Source organism: Vombatus ursinus, unplaced genomic scaffold, assembly GCF_900497805.2.
Source record: "Vombatus ursinus unplaced genomic scaffold, bare-nosed wombat genome assembly UNPS02014802.1, whole genome shotgun sequence".
NCBI lineage: Eukaryota > Metazoa > Chordata > Mammalia > Diprotodontia > Vombatidae > Vombatus > Vombatus ursinus.
The window spans coordinates 13,643,866-13,667,009 of record NW_020954580.1 but is presented as its reverse complement, the minus strand read 5'-3'; the positions used below and the strand labels follow the sequence as shown (position 1 = coordinate 13,667,009).

At 35.5% G+C, this 23,144-nt stretch overlaps 1 protein-coding gene across 1 annotated transcript in view; it reads right to left on the bottom strand.

Annotated features, from left to right (window-relative positions):
* Positions 1 to 23,144, bottom strand: part of ERBB4 (erb-b2 receptor tyrosine kinase 4) — an 833,670-nt gene that overhangs the window by 198,249 nt on the left and 612,277 nt on the right. The gene's annotated exons all lie outside the window — the stretch shown is intronic.

The window sequence follows — 23,144 nt, the reverse complement described above, 5'->3', positions numbered from 1 at the left end:
TTTAAGTTAAGAAAATTGAGATTAGCATTATCATATTTATAATTAACTAATATGGAGTATATGAGTAATAATAGACTTACAAGGCAATTATAGATATCCAAAAGAGCTTCACAGCAATTACAGTTATATAAAAGTATAATGAAATGCCACTGGAGGCAGTAGGTTTTTTCCTGTTTCACTAGAAGACAAGATGACCCCTTACAGAGAATTTTGTCATGAGGATTTTGGAATAAGCACAGATTGGGGTTGCCTTCTCAGGTCTCTGACAAGTCTGAGATTCTGTGATTCTGCCATTTTGAAGAGTTAGCACTCTCTCCTCATCCTTACTGAACAATTTTAAGGATCCTATCTTCACTAAGTCAGTCAAAACTACATTCTGAATCAGAGAGTAAATGCTACAGGTTTGGATCTTTATTTCTAGTATGGAAATGGTTTATGAAAATATGACCACTTGCAAATTCAATAGAAGGGCCTGTATCATACATCATTTGGGGTCAGCATATGTCCTGAGGTAACTTTTACTTCTTGTAAATACAGTGTGGTCCAATAATCTTAGTGTAGTCCTAAACTATCAAAGCAGACAAATGACTCCTTTTGTCTTCAGGGAGGAGGCTGACCCAGTTTTTCTAGTGAAAAGTTTATCTCTTTATGTTATTCTTATATTTCCTTTACACACATAAAGACTGTAGTAAATACATTTATCTAAAAAAAAATTAACTAATGCCAAAAACAAATCCACAAATTTAATTAAATGTATTTTGATACCCTTCAGTGGTTCCTTTCTACCAAAGTCTTCCAATGACCCAGTGTGCCATGACAGTGAGTTCTTAAAAGTCAATGAGCCTCTAGCATGTTCTTCCCAACAAATAGGCCTGGCAAGTCACTGAGTCCTTTATGAAACTGATGATCTGCCAACTCAGCTTTCCATCTTCAGCTCAGTTAGGTTTCTACTCCAGGGAACAAGATAAGGCTCCCAGGATAAACTGATCACTTCTAATATCAACACCATGCCTATTGACTCAGTTTTGCATATTCAACACCTTTCCAAATCCCTTAGTCCCTTCTCCCCTCTGATTGGAGGGTAGCACGCACTCAATTTCACCCCAAGCTTTCCTTTACCAAGGACAGAAATTAGACTTCTAGCTCACTCCACTTCGAATCTTTAGCTCTGTTTGGTTTCAATTTCAGGGAACAAGACTCCAACATGCTCCCACCTCTGCTTTCCAATTTCTTTTGGTGTATTGTCTTGCCTCATTAGATCGTAATGTCCTTGAGGGGCACGGACTCTTTCCTTTTCTTTTTGTATCCCCAACTGTTAGCATAGTACCTGGCACATAGTAGTTTCCTAATAAATATTTACTGAATTGAATTGAATAGAGAATGAATCTATGATTTCATTAATATAGTGAAGTCCCAGATGAGGAAATTCCCTCTACCAATGTAGGTTGTTATTTTTCTGAAATTTATATTCAAAAAAGAAGGGGAAGAGAAGAGAAGAGGAGGAGGGGGAAGACAAAGAGAAGGAAAAGGAAGAAAATGAGAACTATAGAGAGTTGCCTGGGCTACTAATGGGTTAAGAGATTTATATTGGGTCACATAGTATTGTCAGTAGTAGGTTTCAGACCTAGATATTTCTGACATACTATGCTATGCTGACTGTACTTCAATGACAGAATGTGATTAAAAGTCTTTCTAAGACCTTTCTATTATACTTGGAGATCAAATGACAATTTTGAATGTTTATGCCCTCCCCCTTTTTGGAGGAAGCTTTTCTACTTATACAAAGGAAAAAGAAAAGTAAAATAAGAGTTTGATTCTTTCAGAAAAAAATGACAGAACTGTAAGGTCTAGAGAGACAGGATGGCATCGGTTGGTTGGTTGTTGTTCTTCATTCTCAAAGAGAACCAAAACAACATCACTAAAGTCAGGTTACAGTGTGTTGAACTGTGGCTGATTAGACTAATATGAACTCAGACTATTGTACCATAGGTCGAGCACAAATAGTCCATGTGAATACTTGGGGTGGATTCTCTAAATCTGTCCATCTCAAGTTTCGTTTGAGCTACTTCGATTCTACTTTACTCATAGAGCACAGCACCTTCTCTGATGTGAGCATGCCATGCCAAGTAGTCCTGTGCCAGTGTCTTCCATGTCACAGAATCAATTCCAAAGTTCTTAAGAGAGACCTCAAGCATGTCCTGGTATCGCTTCTGACCACCATGTGAATGGTTGCCCTGTGTGAGTTCTCCATAAAATAGCCTTTTTGGCAAGCATATATTTTGCATTCGAACAACATGGCCAGCCCATCAGAGTCATGTTCTCTGAAGTAGACTTTGAATGGTAGGCAGTTTAGTTAGAGAAAGGCAGGATAGCAAATGTACAAATGATTTGCCTTAGAATCAGAAAGAAGACCTGAGTTCATGTCTTACTCTGGATAAATATTAGCTATATCAGTAAACCACTCAGAGTGCAGGCAACTGTAAGTTATAGATGAGTTTCTATACCAGGTGTTCCCTATAGAGATGTAATTACAAATTAAGATAAAAACATTATGTAAAATCTAAATTTTAGACAAATGTCAGTTATAACAAAGTAATACTCTGTATGAGTTATTGCTCTCTCTTTATAAATATGAGAACACTTAAAGTATGTACATTAACATATGTTACTTCTAGCTTGGATTTTTCTACTTTGTGTTTTAGTAATTATTTGAAACAAAAAAAATGGTAATTGAAAGCTGGCAGTTAATAGGGCATAATGCAAGCAGAAAAAGGAATAGTCTTCATGAAATTCCTGTTAGTTTATGCTAACATTCATTATTTGAGAATGTGACCACAAATACAAATCAGTGATAAAATACACTCAACTGTATTCTGCACACCCAAACAAATATTTTTTTTATAGCCATAGATGTTTGTCAGACTTCTGCTTGGATAAAATTCCCACTTATAATGGTCATATTCCATCTGTTTCCCTAGTGCTTTGAGGTCCCTAGAAGTATAAATTTCTCTATAATTCATAGAAAAAGTATCATGATTCATCACTCTATAGGAAAGCTAAGGCTCAGTGATGGCTTACCTACAGGAATGGCATCAATCATTTTTATATTAAAATTTCAGTTTCATCAGCACTCAGTGCTATGGAAATGTGATTCTGTTAACAAGAATTCAGCACCAACCCTCTGACAGCCAACGGCTGAATGAATCAGGTTGTGTTGTCTATCAGGTGCTTAGGAGCCACTAAAACCCAACAACAAAACTTTGCTCACAGGTAAACTGCCATTGCCCCTGACATCCTTTCAGGGGCATCAAAGGAAAACATTTCTCTCTGACTTACTAAGCTTAGAGTTTTGTTGAGATGATCTTTTCTGAGGCAGAGGGAGAAATTGAGAGTGAGGTGAAAAAGGCTATTCTGAAACTATTTTGGCTTGTTCTTACAGAATAAAATAACTATATTTCTTACTTTAAGACTGATGAGACAGATAATTCCACTCTAAATACTCATTTGGAAAAGTTTGTATTGGAGGAATAAGAAAAAAGTCTCATGGAAGTTCTTAAAAATATCTATTAGAAAGTCCTGGCAAAGGGACTGGATTTGTATTAAAGAAAATTGCTCATCACACTACAAAGAGTATTTGAAACCAAATTGCAGAGTATTTGCATAATAGTTCTCTTTTTTGAGAAAGAAAAGATGAACAAGACACTAATTGTAGGTTTTATTTTTTCATAAAGGAAATAGCAGATGGCCACAATTTGTGTGTGTGTGTATGTGTGTGTGTGTGTGTGTGTGTGTGTGTGTGTGTGTGTATGTATGTATGTATGTGTGGCAGGGCACGTAAAGAAAAAAAGCAATGCAGATTCATTCAGTCAGATGAGTGGGGTAGAGAAGAGAAGGAAAAAAGTCTAATGTTTTAAGTGAGGGAAATTTAGTTTCAGTAAATTCCTGCATGTTAAAATTAATACACTGCTCTGTTTCCTAACTCTATAAAGGGTCTCATAGATGCAATTTTAGATTCTTTTCTGCTGTCATCAGAAAATGTCACTGAGGGCCAGTAGAATAAATACATGTTGACAGGTGTATTATCCATTTCCTGGAGACAATATTCCTTTCTCTCTCTCTCTCTTTCTTATTTTATAATTCCTCTTAGAGTTCAATTAAAGATTTTTTTTATCATTGGTGGTAAAGGAAGTTGAGGGATAAAGTAACATCTACTTCACACACACAAAAAAACTGTAAAATAAGATGATTTTTCTTCATTATGAGCACTAGTAAGGAGAAGGACATTTTTTTAAACTATCAAGGGACCACAAGGGCATAGATAAAAAGCTTTGAAGCATGTGTCCCATTAATCTCTGGCCATATGCTATTTATATCTCTATTTCAGTCTGAAGAGAAGACACTTCTGTACAATACTAAAGGTAAGCAATGCCGTCTGTCACATTCAGGTATCATTTTGTCAAAGTTTATATCTCATCCACTTAAGCTTGTTTTTTTTTCCCCACCACATATGGACAGTGCCTCCTCCCAAATAATATACAGTAAAATCTTATGGGCTTTTCTGTAAAAAACAAACAAACAAAAAAAAAAACTATACCCTTGTTGGTAACATTTTAACCATGCTTCATTATGTCTATGGACTATTAATCTGATATCTACCAGTTTATAATGAGAAGAAATCAGATTGGATTGGAGATAGAAGGAAGAAAAATAAAGAGGGAGAAGGGAAGAGGGAAAACAGACAATATAGCCTCACAAAATGCTGAGTATCTGACATAAATTCTATTGCTTTAGATACTGCTGAAAAAGGTTAGAAAGATATGATTAGGGTTTAGATAGAAGATTCAGGTTCCCTACTTCTGGGAGCCGAGATGGTGGAGTGAGCAGTAAATCGCCATAACTGTCCCATATTCACCTCTAAAAAACATAAAATAGCACCCCAAAACAAATCTGGGAACAGCAGAACTAGCAAAAAGATAGAGTGAAATAATCTTTTAGCCCAAGAAACTTGGAAGATTGGCAGGAAAGGTTTGTCTCAGGTAAAAAGGGAGTGCAGTCCAGCAGAGGAAACATCCCAGCAAGCAGCAGTGAGTCCCACTTCAGCAAACTAATGAGAAATTCTGAGCCCCAGTATGTTGGAGCAGGTAAACACCAATACCAGGACCACCCCCCACATTCCTCAGCATAGCCAGGGGAATGGACAGATTCCAACTCTAAGAACCACCATGTGCTTCAGCATAACCCTGGGCAAACAGGTAGCCTCCAGTGTCCAGATCACCATGTGCTTCAGTGTAGCCCAGAGGAAATGCAGAAACACCCCACCAGTCTCAGCACACACCAGACACCACCACTAGGACCCCAGCTCAGCACCAGGTAAGATGCCAGACCTCTACAGCCTCCAACAGTGCCAACCATTCAACACTCCACCCCTTCAGTGCAGCACCAGGCATGGGTTCCCCAGGAGCCTCAGGGCAAAATCAGTGCAGCACCAGGTAAATGGCCAGGGCCTACAACCCCTGACATAAGAAGCCTGAGAGAGTGCCCCTTCCACCTTCGGAGTAGAGCTCTGAGAAAGAAAAAAGGCCAAGAAAAGATGAGCCAAAAACAACATAAAAGAATCTGACCACAGAAAGTTATTATGGTGACAGGGAAAATCAAGACACAAACTCAGAAGAGGACAACAATGTCAAAACACCTATGGTCAAAGTCCCAAAGAAAAATGAGAAGTGCTTTCAAGACCAGAAATAACTCATGGAAGAGTTCAAAAAGGAGTTTAAAAATCATATAAGAGAGGTAGAAGAAAAATTGGGAAAAGAAATGAGAGTGATGCAAGAGAATTATAGAAAAAGAGTCAACAGCTTGGAAAAAGAAAACAACTGCTTAAAAAGTAGAATGGCCAAATGGAAAAGGAAATACAAAAACTTAATGAGGAATGCAACTCCTTAAAAGTTAGAATTGCACAAGTGGAAGCTAATGACTCTATGTGACAGCAAGAATCAATCAAACAAATCCAAAAGAACGAAAAAATAGAAGAAAATATAAAATACCTCATTGGACAAACAATGGACTTAGAAAATAGATCCAGGAAAGACAATATCAGAATCAGTGGTCTACCTGAAAACCATAATCAAAAGTAGGACCTGGACAACATCTTTCAAGAAATTGTCAAGGAAAACTTTTCTGATATCCTGAAACCAGAGGGCAAAATAGGTATTAAAAGAATCCACCAATCACCTCAGGAAAGAGAACCCAAAATAAAAACTTCAAGCAACATTTTAGTCAAATTTCAGAACTATCATGTCAAGTAAAAAGTACTGCAAGTGGCCAGAAAGAAAAAAAAAATCAGTTATCAGCAAACTATAATCAGTATTACACAGGACTTGGCAACTGCAACATTAAATGCTTGGAGTCATGGAACATGAAATGCAAGAAGGTAAAGGAGTTAGGAATACAACATGAATCACCTACCTGGTGAAATTAAGCATAATACATCAATGGGGGAAAATTGTCATTCAATGAATTAGAAGGATTTCAAGCTTTCATAAAGAAAAGACCAGAATTGAATAAAAAAAAATTGATCTCCAAAACCACAGAAGCCAAAAAGGGAAAAAAGGGAAAAGAAAACATAGGGATTCAATAGATATACACTGTTTACATCTCTACATTGGAAGATGATACCTGTAATTCTTAAAAATTATACCACTAATATACATAGACAGCTGGTATGGGTAAAAGGTGAACTTGAGGGAATGACATAAAAATAATTAAGGGATGGGGAAGAGAAGTACTCTGGATACAGAAGGAAGGGAGAAGTAGAATGGGGGTAAATGATTTCACATGAAGAGGCATGAAAAACCTATTACAGTGGACGGAAAGATGGGAGAGTGGGCAAGGTGCATTGCTTGAACCTTACTCTCATTGATATTAGCTCAAAGAGGGAATAGTATACATAATCAGTTGAATATATAAATTTATCTTACCTGACAAGAAAGTAGAAGGGAAAGAGTTTAAGTAAAGGTGGCAGTAGGGAGATAGACAGAAGAGAGGGCAGACCGGGGAGGTGGTAGATGAAAGTAAAACACTGTCAAGGAGGAAAAAGGGTAAAAGGAGAAAGAAGACAAGCAGAAACAAAAATAGGATGGAGGGAAATATTAATCATTACTGTGAATGTGAATGAAATGAAATTTCCCATAAAATGAAAGCAGATAGTAGAGTGGATCAAAAACCAGAATCTTACAATATGTTACATACAAAAAACATACTTAAAACAGAGAGATATACACTGAGTAAAGGCAAGGAGCTGAAGCAGAATCTATTATGCTTTAGCTGAAGAAAAAAAAAAGCAGGGGGAGCAATCCTGATCTCAGATAAGGCAAAAGCAAAGATAAACCTAATTAAAAGAGATAAGGAAGGAAACTACATCTTGCCAAGCTAAAAAGTACCATAGACAATGAAGTAATATCAATACTAAACATATATGCACCAAATGGTATAGCATCCAAATTCTTTTTTTTTACAATATCACTTTATTATATACTTAAGAGGAATAGCAAATTGTACATAATAGATTTGCAGTTTCATATGCAATTATCTTTTTTATTACAATGTGTTATGGAAATGCTTGTTTTATTCCATAAATTAAAAATGAAATTAAAGAAAAATCTTCCAAAGAAATAAGGATCCTGTCTCAATGTAGGGTGCTCAGCTGTTCAATATCCTTGCCCTGTCAGGAAAGGAAAATCCTCCCCTGAGCTCTGTTTCTTGGGCCCAAGAGAGATTAGTTATTTTTTTTTGGGGGGGTGATTCCTATTTTGGGGAACTCCCTCTCTTTTACCCCATGCACCAATTGTACTCCACCTGTATATATCTCCCAGCCCCATAAAGAATTCCAGTCATAGCCATTAGAGCCAGACATTCTTTTTTGTTCTTATTTTTATTTTTAGTTTTTATCCCAAAGATAGTATGCACTCTGAATACCCCTTCCCTCATTCTCCCCTCCTCCATCTCCCCTTTCTATCATCCCCCTCCCCTTCCACTCTCCTGTAGGGCAGGACATACCTCCACATCCCACCCCCTGCACATCTCACCTCCCAGTTGCATGTGAAAACAATTTTTAACATTTGTTTTTAAAACTTTGGGTTCCAAATTTAGTCCCTTCCTCCCTCCCCACCCACCCTCATTGAGAATGCAAGCAACTCGATAGAGGTTGTACCTGTGTAGTCAAGCAAAACATTTCCATAGTAGTCATGTTGTGGAAAACTATGCCACCCCTCATTTATTCTATTCTCTCTTTTGACCCTGTCCCTCCTCAGAAGTGTTTGCTTCTGGTTACCCCCTCTCCCAATCTGCCCTCCCCTCTATGATTCCCCTGTTTTCTTATTCCCTTCCCCCCTATTTTCCTGTAGTGTAAGATAGCTTTCCATACACAATTGAGTGTGTGTTATTCCCTCCTTAAGCCAAATCCAATGAGAATAAGATTCACTCATTCCCTCTCACCTCCCCACACTTCCCTCCACTTTAAAAAACCTTTTCTTGTCTGTTTTATGTGAGATAATTTACCCCATTCTATCTCTCCCTTTCTCCTCCTAGTATAATTCTCTCACCCCTTAATTTTATTCTCCAGATATCACCCATTCATCTTCAACTCACCCTGTGCCCCACACATAATTTTTTTTTTCTGTCCAACTACCCTGATGCTGACAAAGGTCTCATGAGTTACAAATATTATCTTTCCATGTAGGAATGTAAACAGTTCAGCCTTAGTAAGTCCTTTATGATTTCTTTTTCTTGTTACCTCTTCATGTTTCTCTTGAGTCTTGTATTCGAAAGTCAAATTTTCTATTGAGCTCTGGTCTTTCCATCAAGAATGCTTGAAAGTCCTCTATTTCACTGAATGACCATTTTTTCCCCTGAAGGATTATACTTAGTTTTGTTGGGTAGGCAATTCTTGGCTGTAATCCTATCTCCTTTGCCCTCCAGAATATTATATTCCAAGCCCTCCAGTTCCTTAATGTAGCTGCTAAATCTTTTGTTATCCTCATTGTGTTTCCACAATATTTGAATTTATCTTTCTGACTGCTTGCAATATTTTCTCCTTGACCTGGGAACTCTGGAATTTGGCTGCAATATTCCTAGGAGTTTTCCTTTGGGGATCTCTTTAAGGAGGTGATTGGTGGATTCTTTCCATTTCTATTTTATCCTCTGGTTCTAGAATATCAGGGCAGTTTTCCTTGATAATTTCTTAAAAGATGATGTCTAGGCTCTTTTTTTGATCATGGCTTTCTGATAGTCCAATAATTTTTATATTATCTCTCCTGGATCTATTTTCCAGATCAGTTGTTTTTCCAATGAGATATTTCACATCATCTTCTATTTCTTCATTCTTTTGCTTTTGTTTTACAATGTCTTGTTTTCTCATAAAGTCACTAGCTTTCATTTGCTCCATTCTAATATTTAAGAAAGTATTTCCTTCAGTGAGCTTTTGGACTTCCTTTTCAATTTGGCCAATTCTGCTTTTTAAGGCATTCTTCTCCTCATTGGCTTTTTGGACCTCTTTTGCCATTTGGGTTAGCTATTTTTTAAGGTGTTATTTTCTTTAGTATTTTTTTTGGGTTTCCTTTAGCAAGCTGTTGATTTGTTTTTTCATGATTTTCTTGCATCACTCTCATTTTTCTTCCCAGTTTTTCTTCTACTTCTCTTACTTGCTTCTCAAAATCCTTTTTGAGCTCTTCCATGGCATGGAATCAATTCATATATTTTTTGGAGGCTTTGGATGTAGGAGCTTTGACTTTGTTGTCTTCTTCTATTTGTATGTTTTGATCTTCTTCGTCTCCAAAGAAAGATTCTATGGTCTGACTTTTTTTTTTGCAAAGTTTGCTCATGATGCCAGCCAATTACTTGAGTTATAAACTCTTTGTTAAGGTAGGGGTCTGCTTCCAGATTGGAGAATGTACTGTCCCAAGCTTTGGGAGTTTTATGCAGTTGTTTTCAGAGACACTTCTAGGGACCTGTAAATTTTCAGTTCTTCCAAGGTGTTACGATCAAGGGCAAGGTGTTTATTCCTTTCCTGGCCTGTGCTCTGGTCTATGAGTGACCACAAGCACTTTTTTCTGCCTTTGAACTGTGAGGAGGATTCCCTCTCTACCACCACTGCAAGTTACAACATGCTAGCACTCTTCCTCTCCCCAGGATCGCCACCCAGAACACAGATCCAAGTACAGACAAAGCAAGAGAATCCTGCCTCAGCACCAGCAAAGAGATCCATTCAATCCCCCCTGATCAGCCACTCGATTCCCTCTCAGTCTGTGGACCAGGAGATCCAGAAGCAGCCACTGCCCCTGGGCTGTGCCAGGACTGGGGCTGGGACAAGCTTCTCTCTCATCACAGTGACAGACTTTTCCTACTGACCTTCTAAGTTGTCTTTGGTATTTGTGGGTTGAGAAGTCTAGAAACTGCCACAGCTGCCCATGATTCAGTCCCCTGAGGCCTGGTCTTTGCCTGTGCACCCATGCCGAACTGTATTTCGCTCCCAGCCTGGTGGGAGACCTTTCTAATCAACCATCCAGGTTGTCTTGGGCTGGAAATTTGTTTCACTCTGTCTTTTTGCGGGTTCTGCTGCTCTAGAATTTGTTTAGAGTCATTTTTTACAGGTATTTGGAGGGGTTTGGGGGAGAGCTCAAGCAAGTCACTACTTTTACTGTGCCATCTTGGCTCTACCTTGAGACATTCTTTTCTTAGAATTTATTTATTTTTAGTTTTCAACATTCACTTCCATAAGATTTTGAGTTCAACTTTTCTCCCCCTTCCTCTCCTCTCCCCTCCCCTCCCTAAGATAGTGTGTAATCTGATATAGGTTCTACTTATACATTCATATTAAGCATATTTTCAAATTAATCATGATGTATAGAAGAATTAAAACTAATGGTAGGAACCTCAAGAAAGAAGAAATAAAACAAAACAACAAAAGAAAAGGAAAGCGAATAGTATGCTTCCATTTGCATTCAGACTTCATGATTCTCTTTCTGGATGTGGATAGCATCTTCCATCATGGATCTTTTGGAGTTGTCTTAGAGAAGAGCTGAATCTATTAAATTCAGTCATCATGCAATGTAGCTGTTACTGTGTACAATGTTCTCCTGCTTCTAGCATCCAAATTCTTAAAGAAGGTAAGTGAGTTACAGGAAGAAATAGACAGTGAACCTCAACTATCTCCTCTCAGAACTTGATAAATCCAACCAAAAAAATAAACAAGAAATAATCTAAGGAGGAAAATAGAATGTTAGAAAACTGAATGGGAACAGAAAGGAATATACATTTTTCGCAGCAGCACATGACACCTACACAAAAATCGATCATGTATTAGGGCATAAAAAAACCTTTAAAATCAAATGTGGAAAGGCAGAAATATTAAATGTCTTCTTTTCAAATCATAATGCAATGAAAATTACATTCAACAAAGGGCAGTGGAAAGATAAATTAAAAATTAATTGGAAATTAAATAATCTAATCCTAAAGAATAAGTGGGTCAAAGAACAAATCATAGAAACAATCAATAATTTCATTAAAGAGAATGGCAGCAATGAGACAACATCCCAAAATTTATTAAATGTAGCCAAAGCAGTACTTAGGAAAAAATGTATTTCTCTAAATTCTTTCATGAGTAAAATAGAGAAAGATCAGATCAATTAAATGTGTATGCAACTAAAAAGACAAAAAAAAACTGGAAAAAAATTTTTAAATCCCCATTTAAGCACCAAATTGGAAATCCCGAAAAGCAAAGGTGAGATTAATAAAATTGAAAATTAAAAAAAAAACTATTGACTTAATACATAAAACTAGGAGGGGGTTTTATGAAAAAAAATTAAGAAAAGCCATTGGTTAATCTGACACAAAAAAAAAAATAAAGAAGACCAAACATCCAGCATCAAAAATAAAAAGGGTGAAATCACTGCTAATGAAGAAGAAATTAAAGCTATCATTAGGAAATATTTTGCACAATTACATGCTGATAAATTTGACAATATGAGTGAAATTAATGATCACTTATGAAAATATAAGTTACCAAGCTTAAGAGACCAGGAATTAGAAGTCCTAAATAAGCCCATCTTAGAGAAATAAAATGAACAAGCCATTAATGAACTCCCTAAGAAAAAATTCCCTAGGCCAGATGGATTTTCAAGTGAATTCTAACAACAATTAAAGAACAATTGATTTCAATACTATATAAACTATTTGGGAAAAAAATAGGTAAAGGAGTTCTACCAAACTCCTTTTATGACTCAAATATGATGCTGAAACCTGAAGCAGGAAGAGCTAAAAATAGAGAAAGAAACTTAGAGTTCAATTTCCCCAATGAATATCAATCCAAACATTCTGAACAAAATATTAGCAAGGAAATTACAGCATTAGCAATATATCACAAGGCCTATACACTATGACAAGATGGACTTCATACCAAGAATGCAGGGCTGGTTGAATATTTGGAAAACTATCAGCATAATTGGCCATATGAATAACAAAACTAACAGAAATCACATGATTATCTCAATAGATACTGAAAAAGGTTTTGACAAAATACAGCACCCATTCCTATAAAGGAATAAATGATAAATAAAATGATAAGCAGTATCTAAAACTATCAGCAAACACTATCTGTAATGGGGATAAGATAGAAGTCTTCCCAATAAGATCAGGGGTGAAGCAAGGATGGCCATTATCACCACTATTATTCTACACAGTACTAGAAATGTTAGCTACAGCAATAAGAAAAGAAAAAAAACATGAAGGAATTAGAATAGACAATGAGGAAACAAAATTATCATTCTTTGCAGATGATATGATGGCATATTTAGAGAATCAACTAAAAAAACTACTTGAAATGATAAACAACTTTAGCAAAGTTGAAGGATATAACATAAACCCACACAAATCATCAGCATTTCTTTATATGATCAAAAAAGCCCAGCGGCAAGTGACTGAAAGAGAAATTCCATTAAAAAAACTGAAAACAATGTAAAAAACTTAGCAGTCTACCTGCCAAGACAAACCCAGGAACTATATGAACATAATTACAAAACACTTTTCACACAAAGCCAGATCTAAACAATTGGAAACATATCAATTGTCCATGGGTAGGCTGAGATGACATAATTAGAATGACAATTTTATCCAACTTAATTTACTTATCCATAGCAAATTACCAAAAAATTATTGGATTGAGCTAGAAAATATTGGAAAAAACTGGAAGAAAATTTGGATTGAGCTAGGTCAAAATGGGTACATGATTTAGATATAAAGGGTGACATCATAAGCAAATTAAAAGAACATGGAATAGTCTATCTGTTAGATCTATGAAGAAGAGATGAATTTATGACCAAACAAGAGATAGAGAGCACTATGAAATGTAAAATAAATAATTTTGATTGTATTAAAATTTTTTAAAAAGCTCTTTGCATGAACAAAAAGCAATACAACTAAGATTAGAAGGAAAGCAGAAAGCTGGGAAACAATCTTTACTGCAAGTGTCTCTGAAAAAGGCCTCATTTCTCAAATATATAGAGAACTGTCTCAAATTTCTAAGAATACAATCCATTCCCCAATTGTTAAATGGTCAAAGGATATGAAAAGGCAGTTTTCAGATGAAGAAATCAAAGCTACCCCTATGAAAAAGAGCTCTAAATAATTTTTGATTAGAGAAATGCAAATTAAAACAACTCTGAAGCACTACCTCATACCTATCAGATTGGCTAATGTGACAAAAAAGGAAAATGATAAATTTTGGAGAATATGTAGAAAAAATGGTACTCTAATGCAATGTTGGTGGAGTTATGAACTGATCCAACCACTCTGGAGAGCAATTTGGAACTATGCCCAAAGGGTTATGCATACCCTTTGATCCAGCAATCCTACTATTAGGTCTATATTCCAAAGAGATTATAAAAAAAGGAAAGGACCTACAGGTACAAAAATATTTATAGCAGCCCTTTTTGTGGTGACAAAATATTAGAAATGGAGGAGATAACTCCATTAGGTATAGGAATGGCTGAACAAGCTGTGGTATATGAGTGTAATGGAATACTATTATACAATAGAAAATAATAAACAGGCAGATTTCAGAAAAAAAAACACAACTTGGAAAAACTTGTCTGAATTAAAGCAAAGTGAAATGAGTAGAACTAGGAAAACAGTGTATACAGTATCAGCAACACTGTGTGATGATCAACTATGAATGACACAGCTCTTTTCAACCACACAATATATCCAAGAGAAGTACAAGGGATTCACAAAGGAAAATGTTATCCACATCCAGATAAATAACTGATGAACTCTGAATGGAAATTCAAGCATATTTTTTCCATTTACTTTATTCTTTTTCATGTTTTTTTTTCCTTTTGATCTGTTTCTTCTTTCACAACTGTGACTAAAATGGAAATATGTTCTACATGAAAGCACATGTACAACCTATATCAAATTATCTACCATTTTAGGAAGAGGGGAGAAGAGGGAGTGAAGGAGGGGAAAAATTTGGAACTCAAAATCTTGTAAAAATGAAATAAATCTTTAAATTTGTCTTGACATGTAATTGGAAAAAATGAAATACTATTTAAAAAGGGGAAAAAAGAAGATTCAGGTTCTAGTCTGGGTCTACTCCTTAGTATTAGTATGAATTAATTTATACAATAAGGAATGTGGGTTTGATTACTAAAATTATTCCTTTCATTCTTAAATCCTATAAACTTTGAAAAACAAAGAAGGTGAGGAAGAAAAGAAGGGGAAAACGGATGAGGAAGAAGAGCTAGAGGAAGAAGAGAAAGGGATGGAGGAATAACAACAATAAAGAAATGGAGAGGCAAACAGAAAAGGAAAAGGAAATAGGAGAAAGAAAAGAAGAAACAAAGAAATGGAGAAATGTAACTCACATAATTTTATAGTTGTTAGGAATTCAGAGTTCACCTAACTTCAAACTGTTCTTAAACAAATTCTACACTGTCCCTAATAAGTAATCTTTCAAATTTTGCTTGAATAACTCCAATTTGGTAGAATTGAGCTTCTCCTGAGGTTGTCCATTCCACTTTCAGATAGTTTTAAGTATTAAGAATTTTTCCCTGACTTCAAGCTTACATTTGCTTCCTTGCATCCCTTACAAGGGCCCTTGGTTCTACCTTCAGTGCCAAAGGATAACAGTTCTAATCCTTCTTCCATATGACTGCTTAAAAAAAAATTATCATGCTCCCATGACTCATCTCTTTTCCAGGCTCAACATTCTTAATAACTTCACTTGATTCTTATATGTTGTGATCTCAGAGCCCTGGTTGTTCTCTTCTGAAAACTTCTTGGCTAATGAATTTTGTGCTAAAGAGAAGGTGCAGACCTGCATTGGGAGTGAGAATTTCCACATTTGTATTTTCCTAATACTAATGAAATCATACATCCAGTCTCCATCACACTGTTTATTTTTTCATTTTCAGTTTTGTTGAAGTGTTTTATTTTTACACTTCAAACATTCATAGATTATTTCTGTTTTGTGAGATCTCTTGAAACAAAGTACAACAATTAAGAAAAAAATTATGCCATGACATCATCTGAAAGTGTATGCATCATTACATATCTGTAACATCTCTATCACTTAAAAAAATAACTGAAAACTATTTTCTCTCTACCCCACCCCTAATATCACCCTATTGGCAAAAAAAAGAAAAAAACATGTTTTTAATAAAGTATGCACAGTCAAAGAAAACCACCTCAGAGGCAGCATACAAAAATATCTATGTCTCAGTCTGCATATTAAATCCATTATGTCTCAGTAATTAATAACTGTGATCATGAATGGTCTTGGTATTGATAACAGTTCTTATATCTTTCAAAGAAAGTTATTTTTTACAATGTTAAAATTGTTCTCCTAGTTGTACTCATTTCAATTTTCATCAGTTCATACAATGTCTCAAAATTATTTTTTAAAAAATATTGTTACAGCATAAATTATTCTATTGGTTCTAATTATTTCACTCTGCATCAGTTCATTTAAGCCTTTGAACGTCTTTTTGAAACCATATATTTCCTCACATCTTCTAGCGCAACAGAAGTCTATCACATTCCTATGTTATGGCATATTCGGTTATTCTATATCACACTCTTGACTCATTTTGAGATTGTATTCTGAGAAGAATTCTGAGTCTTTTCCAGATAAGCTGCTGAATCATACTGGCTCCCTTCTTATACTGGTGGAGTTGATATTTTACAACCAATTTTTACACTTTACAGCTCCCCTATTAAATTTCTAATTCACATATTTGACCTGACCAGGCATTCTAGCCTATTGGAGATCTTTGTCAAGTTATCAGTCTATCAAAATGTTAGATTAAAAAAAATGTCAAATTTCTTAGAATGCAACCTCCTTTATTAAAATGTAAGCTCACTGAGGACAGAGACTATTTTTGCTTTTGTCTTTGCATACCAGGCATTCAGCAAAGTACCTGGCATATCATATACAAAATAAATTTTTGTAGGTTTCACAGGATCAAAGATCTAGAGTGGTAAAGAACCTTAAAAGCCATCTAGTCCAACAGCCTGGTTTTATAAATGAGAAAACTGAAGCACAAAGAGGTTAATTAACTCATCTACTATGACATAGGTAGTGTTTGAACTGAGATTTTCTAATTTCACAGCCAGTACTCTCTTAATGATACTATGCTGTCTCCTCCCCCACAGATAATGTATAGATAAAAAAAAATAATAGAAATCAGTACCTGTCATTACATACATAAAATAAATACTTAAATACTTAAGTAGCTGCTGACCAAGTAGAATTAACTGACCATTTTCATAAGAGATTTTTTTAAAAAAAGGCAAAGTTATCATTAAATTAACATTGCCACCTTCATGATGTGGTGAATATATAAACAATTCCGTAATATCTTGCACATACTGGATTATTTAACCCAGAGCTTCTTATGTGTTTTTGTGTCAAAGACCTATTTGGTAGTCTGGAGAAGCTTATGGATACCTCAGAGTCATGTTTTTTAAATAGTAAGGGAAATGCTAAACTTCAGTTAGAGGTTAGTGAAAATAAAGTTGCATTGTTTCCCCCAGTCAAGTTCACAGATTACTGAAATCTATCCATAGACCTTTTGGTGATTTCATGGACCCCAATTTCTAAGAACTCCTGATCTGATGTAATACTTTATCATAAATACCTATTAATTAATTGAAACATCTTCATATGACAGTGCTAATGCCAAAAGAAGGGAAATTTACACTTAGATTAAGTCATGGTAGTGGAAGGATGCTCTGGAGTTATGCTATGTAAGGAAATCTTTTGTTTTAAAACCTCTCCTCTCGTGTAGATAAATAATCCTCTGTAATTTAAAATTTTGAGAGAATTTTTGGGGTACTTGTAGGTTAACTTTTCCATGATCAGACAGCTAGTATGTTTCAGAGAAGAGATTTGAACACAGGACTTTCCAAGAATAAGCCTTGCAATGCTATCCACTATGTTGTGCTCGTAAAAGTTGATGAACAGTATTTGTTCAAGTCTAGGGACTATCAAAATCAAATCACTGAAACAACATTTGGCCCTTACTCAATTAGGACACACGGATTTTTTTACTTAACCATTTTCAGGACTGCAATTCAGGACTGCTGTGTTAGATCCTACATCTGTTTAACAGAAGACATCCTCAGTGCATGTAACTTACAAGAGTAATTTCATTTAATGAATGAAGATTAAAAAAAGAATGCATGAAACAGCAAACCTGCTAAATAAAATGACTAAAGACCTCTCTTAAAGGGGAACTTACTTAGCAAAAAACCTCTCATACTCTACCATCTTGATAAGGGAGTAGACAGGATTCTGATTGTGTTCCTTCTGACTCACCCAAGATAAGATGGTTTGAGACTTTAATTAAGTCTTCCATTTTTTACTTACTCTTCTGATGTTCACATTGATTATTTCATATATAGAAATCATTTGTCACATCACTCCTTATCTCTTCTACTCTTTTTAATGAACTTAATTATTGTGACTAGATATATTAAACTTGAAAGTATGATTTATATGCATGTCCTTACATTAAAAACTCATTTCAATGTTATTCTAATGTTCTACACCAATCTTGATGTCAAGGGCATTCAGTTAGTGATAATCATAAGCAGTAAGAAATACTTTAATGTCTTTTATTCTTTTTAATATAGAGAGATAATGACAAAAATCTCTGCTTCCGGCACAAGCAATAGGAGCATTAACAAATTCTGTAATGAAATGTAAAACGGTGTCATGAATGAGATCTTCGGTCAATGCCTTGGCTTCGGGAACCTAGGACTAGAAGGAATAACAATAACTAACACGAATACAGTGCCTTAAGGTTTATATATTTTATCTCCCCATTCACACAAGTATATAATTTTACTCATCATTTCATTTTATGACAATCCTGAGATATAAATGCTATAGATATTATCTCTATTTATAGATTAGTAAACTAAGGTTCACAGGGCTTAAGGGACTTATCCAGGGTCATAGAGCTAGTAAGTGCTTGAAGTCTTCCTGACTCCAAGGTCAGTGCCCTACATGCTACACTTTCAGTAAAGAAGCAACGAAAGGAAACATTAGAAAACTAGGGCTGTAAAGAAGAAGGAATATCACAAAAGCCAGTGCTAAAGGCCATCCAGTATCCATCTAGTGCTGCGTCTCCTGTTCTCATACCCCCACTACTCTTAACCAAGGCAAAAACTGACTTAAATGAAAACTTGTTGATTTGCCACTTCTTTTTCTTTCAATCTGATGCTATTTTGAATTTAGGTAGCACCTTTTCTTTGAAAAATTTGACTCTCACAGTTTTCAGCATTTGAAACTTGCTAAATGTCCACAGGATGATTGACACATTAATTGATCCTTTTATACATTGGTTTATCATTTTTTTCACAGAATAGTTGTGTAGGAACGTTAAAAAAAACATAAATTTGAAGAAGTTTCACTGATGAGGGAAGAGAAAGAGAGAAGATCACAAGAGATGATAATCCAATTATTTCTAAATGATCTATAGCCTCCGTGAAGTGTGGAAGTAATGGGAGCTTCCCCAGTTAGGCAAGAGATCAAAGTTCTGATTGTCATGAATGTGAATTTCTTAGAGCCAGAAAGACACCCTTATGGCTTTCAAGTATTTAGGGGCATGGCCACAATTACTAGGAGATGACTAAAGGACAAGTATTTAGACATACACATTTTATTTCAGATATTTACACACCATATCAAGCAATTTGGTGTCTACTAGATATGGAGTCCAGAAGCCCTGAATTCAAATCCTACCTCAAAAACTCTGTGACCTGGACAAGTCACAATCTTTTTCAGTTTCAATTTCTTCACCTGTAAAATAAGGCTAAAAACAGCACTTATTTCACAGGGTTGTTGTGAAGACCAAATGAGATGACACATGGCAAGTGCTTTGTAAAACTAAAAGTGCAATACAAATGCTAGTTTTTGTTATCATTTAAGTCATTCACTACCTGAAGTCATTGGAAGTGACAAGGAAAGTTTATAGATAAACAGAAAAAAATATTTCCATGGCAATAAAAAATTCATCTCTCAGAAAGTATTTATGCACTCTCATTATACAGAAAAACTACACACACACACACACACACACACACACACACACACACACACAGAGTACAAGGTATGTATGGGAAATACTACCTTTCTTCTTAACACAAGTACTCAGATTTTGCAGCCCCTGGTCGGCAAATAGTTAATGAAAGTCTTTAAATAATACACAAAATCTGTTAGTATAAAATAAATATATATATATATCCTTCATTTTTGTGGCAAGCTTAGATTGAATTCTGTATAAATTAAAATTCAAGGGTTAGGCAAAACAAGTACTACAGAATCATAACACGGAATTGATTTTAATTTAAAAAATCATAGCATACCTAAAGCAAGTATTTTATGGTTGTTCTAAAGCATTTTAGTGATTTGAAAATGCAAACTGTGCAATTAAAACATGAAGTGTTACTAAAGTAGTAACATTAAGTAATGTACTTGGGGATATTGGCGACACTAAAGCTGAGAGACAGAGTTTTAAAATGTGAGGCATTTTGCATGTCTAAAATATTTGCTATTTAAAATATGATGGCTACATTAAGATGAGTCCTTTGCTGGTTCATTGGATAACTTTGGAAACAGAAATCGACAACATGTGCTTGGAAATAAAATTCTCAAAATAATTCACAATGTCTGCTTTTCAAAGGAACCAGTCAATAATTATGCTTGATAAATTAACTGCAAATACTAATCAATTGAATAGCTATTTATGGACTCTGTACCATCTAGAATAAACTGTCTGCTGTATGCAAAGCACTATAGCACAAATAAGCAATGAGGAATAAGAAAGGTCATTTGTACTAATAAAGGGGGGTGCGGGAAGGAAATCTGTGAATACTTTGTTATCAATATTCCAAGAGGTTTGTGATTGCTGGATTGTGAGAGAAGATATCAGAGAGATTTCTGTGAGCAACCATTACGTAAATAGTTAACTTTTAAAAACGTTTGCCATAGAAAACCATCTGAGGCTGCGTACTGTAATCTCTACTACTAGGGCAGAGTGAGGCTTGTGAATCACTTGAGTTTAGGAGTTTTGAGTTGCAGAAAGGCTAAGTCCAGCACAAATACATTAAGTCCTTGGAACAACCCCCAAATTGGTGGTGGGAGGTGGGTGGGACACCTGGCTCCCTAAGGAAGGGTGATCTAGTCCTGCTCAGATACAGAGCAAGTCAAAGCTCCCCTGAGGATCAGCAGTACAATTGGGTCCATGAGTGACCACTGCAATTGCAGACTGGGTCAGATAAAAAGATCTAGTCTCAAAAAGGAAAAAAAAAAATGACATTTCCATACAAACAATTCAAACCAGAATGTAATGAAACCTTAAAATAATTCATGTTTACAAAGCATTTGATGGCTTACAAAACACTCTCCTTAACAACTTGGAGGTCCCATGTAGATATTATCCCAAGGTTATAGGTTGAAACTAAATGATTTGCCCACAATCACACAGGAGGAGTCTAACCCAGGTTTTCTGATTCAAATGACAGCAATCCCTCTCCTACTGACTCTATAGAAAAGAACCACTTTTGACACTTCAAACAAAACAAAATAAAATACCAATAAGCAACTTTGTTCCCAAGCTCACTCCAATCACTTGAGTGTTTACTGAGTAACTATTATTCTCTTTGTTAGGTGCTATAGAGGGTACAAAACAAAGGCAGGGCCTAATTACAGGCCCACAGAGAAACTGTGATGTAGCTGGGGGAAAGTAAGCACTTATTCTTTCACAAGTTTCCTCTCCATGTGTTTATTAACTTTCAAAATATGTTTTCTGTAATGTAGATATCAGAATTCACTTAAAAACACACTATTTTAAAGAGTTCCACTTCCTAAAATAATAATAGTAGCAGTAACAGCAACAATAATAATTAATAATAATAAATAAAGCATCAGGGCTTCATATTATAGTGAACTACATATCTATTATCTGTAAAAACCGATGGAACACTGAGGGCTGCTCATAGAGGTTATTGCTAAATAAAGGCTCTTTTGAAAAATGTATAATGTATTTAAAAATAAATAAATAAATTTGGGAAAAAGAAGAAAACAGAGAAAATACCTTCCTGGATGACATGATCTGACATTCAACTTAATTGATTCAACTTCAGATTTGAGGTCTATTGGGATTGTTTTTTATCAGTTGCATTAAAATCATAGAATGTGCAAGTAGGAAGTTTCCAGTCTGATTTCATGTTTTCATACCCAAGGAAACTGAAAGCTACGGATCTGAAATGGCCAGTCTGTGTTGTCATAGCTATTTTAATTGGTTCTCTTGCTTACCAATCTGAGAGTTCTTTCCTGATAAAGAATTTCTAATTTCTAAATTTTTTTTATACATTAAAAAATTCTTTAGCCTTTTCACCCTGGACTTTAGTACTGGAAATAAAATAATGTAAATGTTGTTCTGAACTACTTTTTCTATAATATAGTTATGCAATTTCCTAGGAAGCTAAAAAAAAAAGTCTGCATTGTGACAGGAGAGATGGTGTACTAGATACTCCTTTTTCCATTAATTTTATAGTAATTGCAAGAGTAAAAGCCATGTCCAGAGTGCATGTTTCAACTGCCTCAGGGAGGATCCAATTACAAACTGATGTGTTTCCAACACATGTAGTTTGCATTTTTAATTTGGAAACACCTCCTAGAGAATACAATCCTTTGGTTTTGTTAAATTCACTGTGGATTGCAGCTGAGTTAGCCATTTCTGAAATGCATAATAATTGTTTCTTGAAACTTTGGTAAGTCAAATATAAAAGGAGAGGGGTGGGTACAGATAGGAACATGCATATACAGTAATTTATTCCACAGATACCTACTGAGTGCTTTGGTGCAAGGTGCCATGCTACATAATGTAAAGTAGAGAGATATCCTTGTAATACAGCCCCAGCCCTCTAGAAGCTCACAATTTAGTAATGGTGTGCTTAACACATATAAACAAAACAATGAAAACAAACTGTGTAGTTCATAGTCAATAATTTTTCATCCAACACAAGAAATGTCTGTGTAAGTCAGAGGAAACAATTTGAACTGCTTTGTCAATTTTAACTTGCTCTCGTGAGTGTATAAGACACCTTTTGACTATGTGGAGAAAAATAACTTAGACTACAGGCATTCTTAACCTAGGGTCCATGGATTTTATTTATACTCATGCGTGTGCACACACACACACACACACACACACACGCACACGAAAGAGAGAGAGAGAAAGAAAGAGAGAGAGAGATGTATTTCACTATAATTTCTTGCATTTATGCATTTAAACACATTATTCTGAGAAGGGATCCACAGTATCACTAGACCAGGGGTAGGGAACCTACTGCCTTGAGGCCACATGCGGGTTCCCTGCCCCTGCATTAGAGTATCAAAGGTGTCATTACACCATTGTGTCAAAATAGGGTTAAGAACCCTTAAATTTGAAGAACAGATTTTGAGAAATTTCTTTTCTTCTTCCTGTATTTTATGTCATAGGATCACAAATTAAGAAGTTGAAGGATGAGGCATCTAGGTGGCACAGTGGATAGAGAACCGGCCCTGAACTCAGGAGGACCTG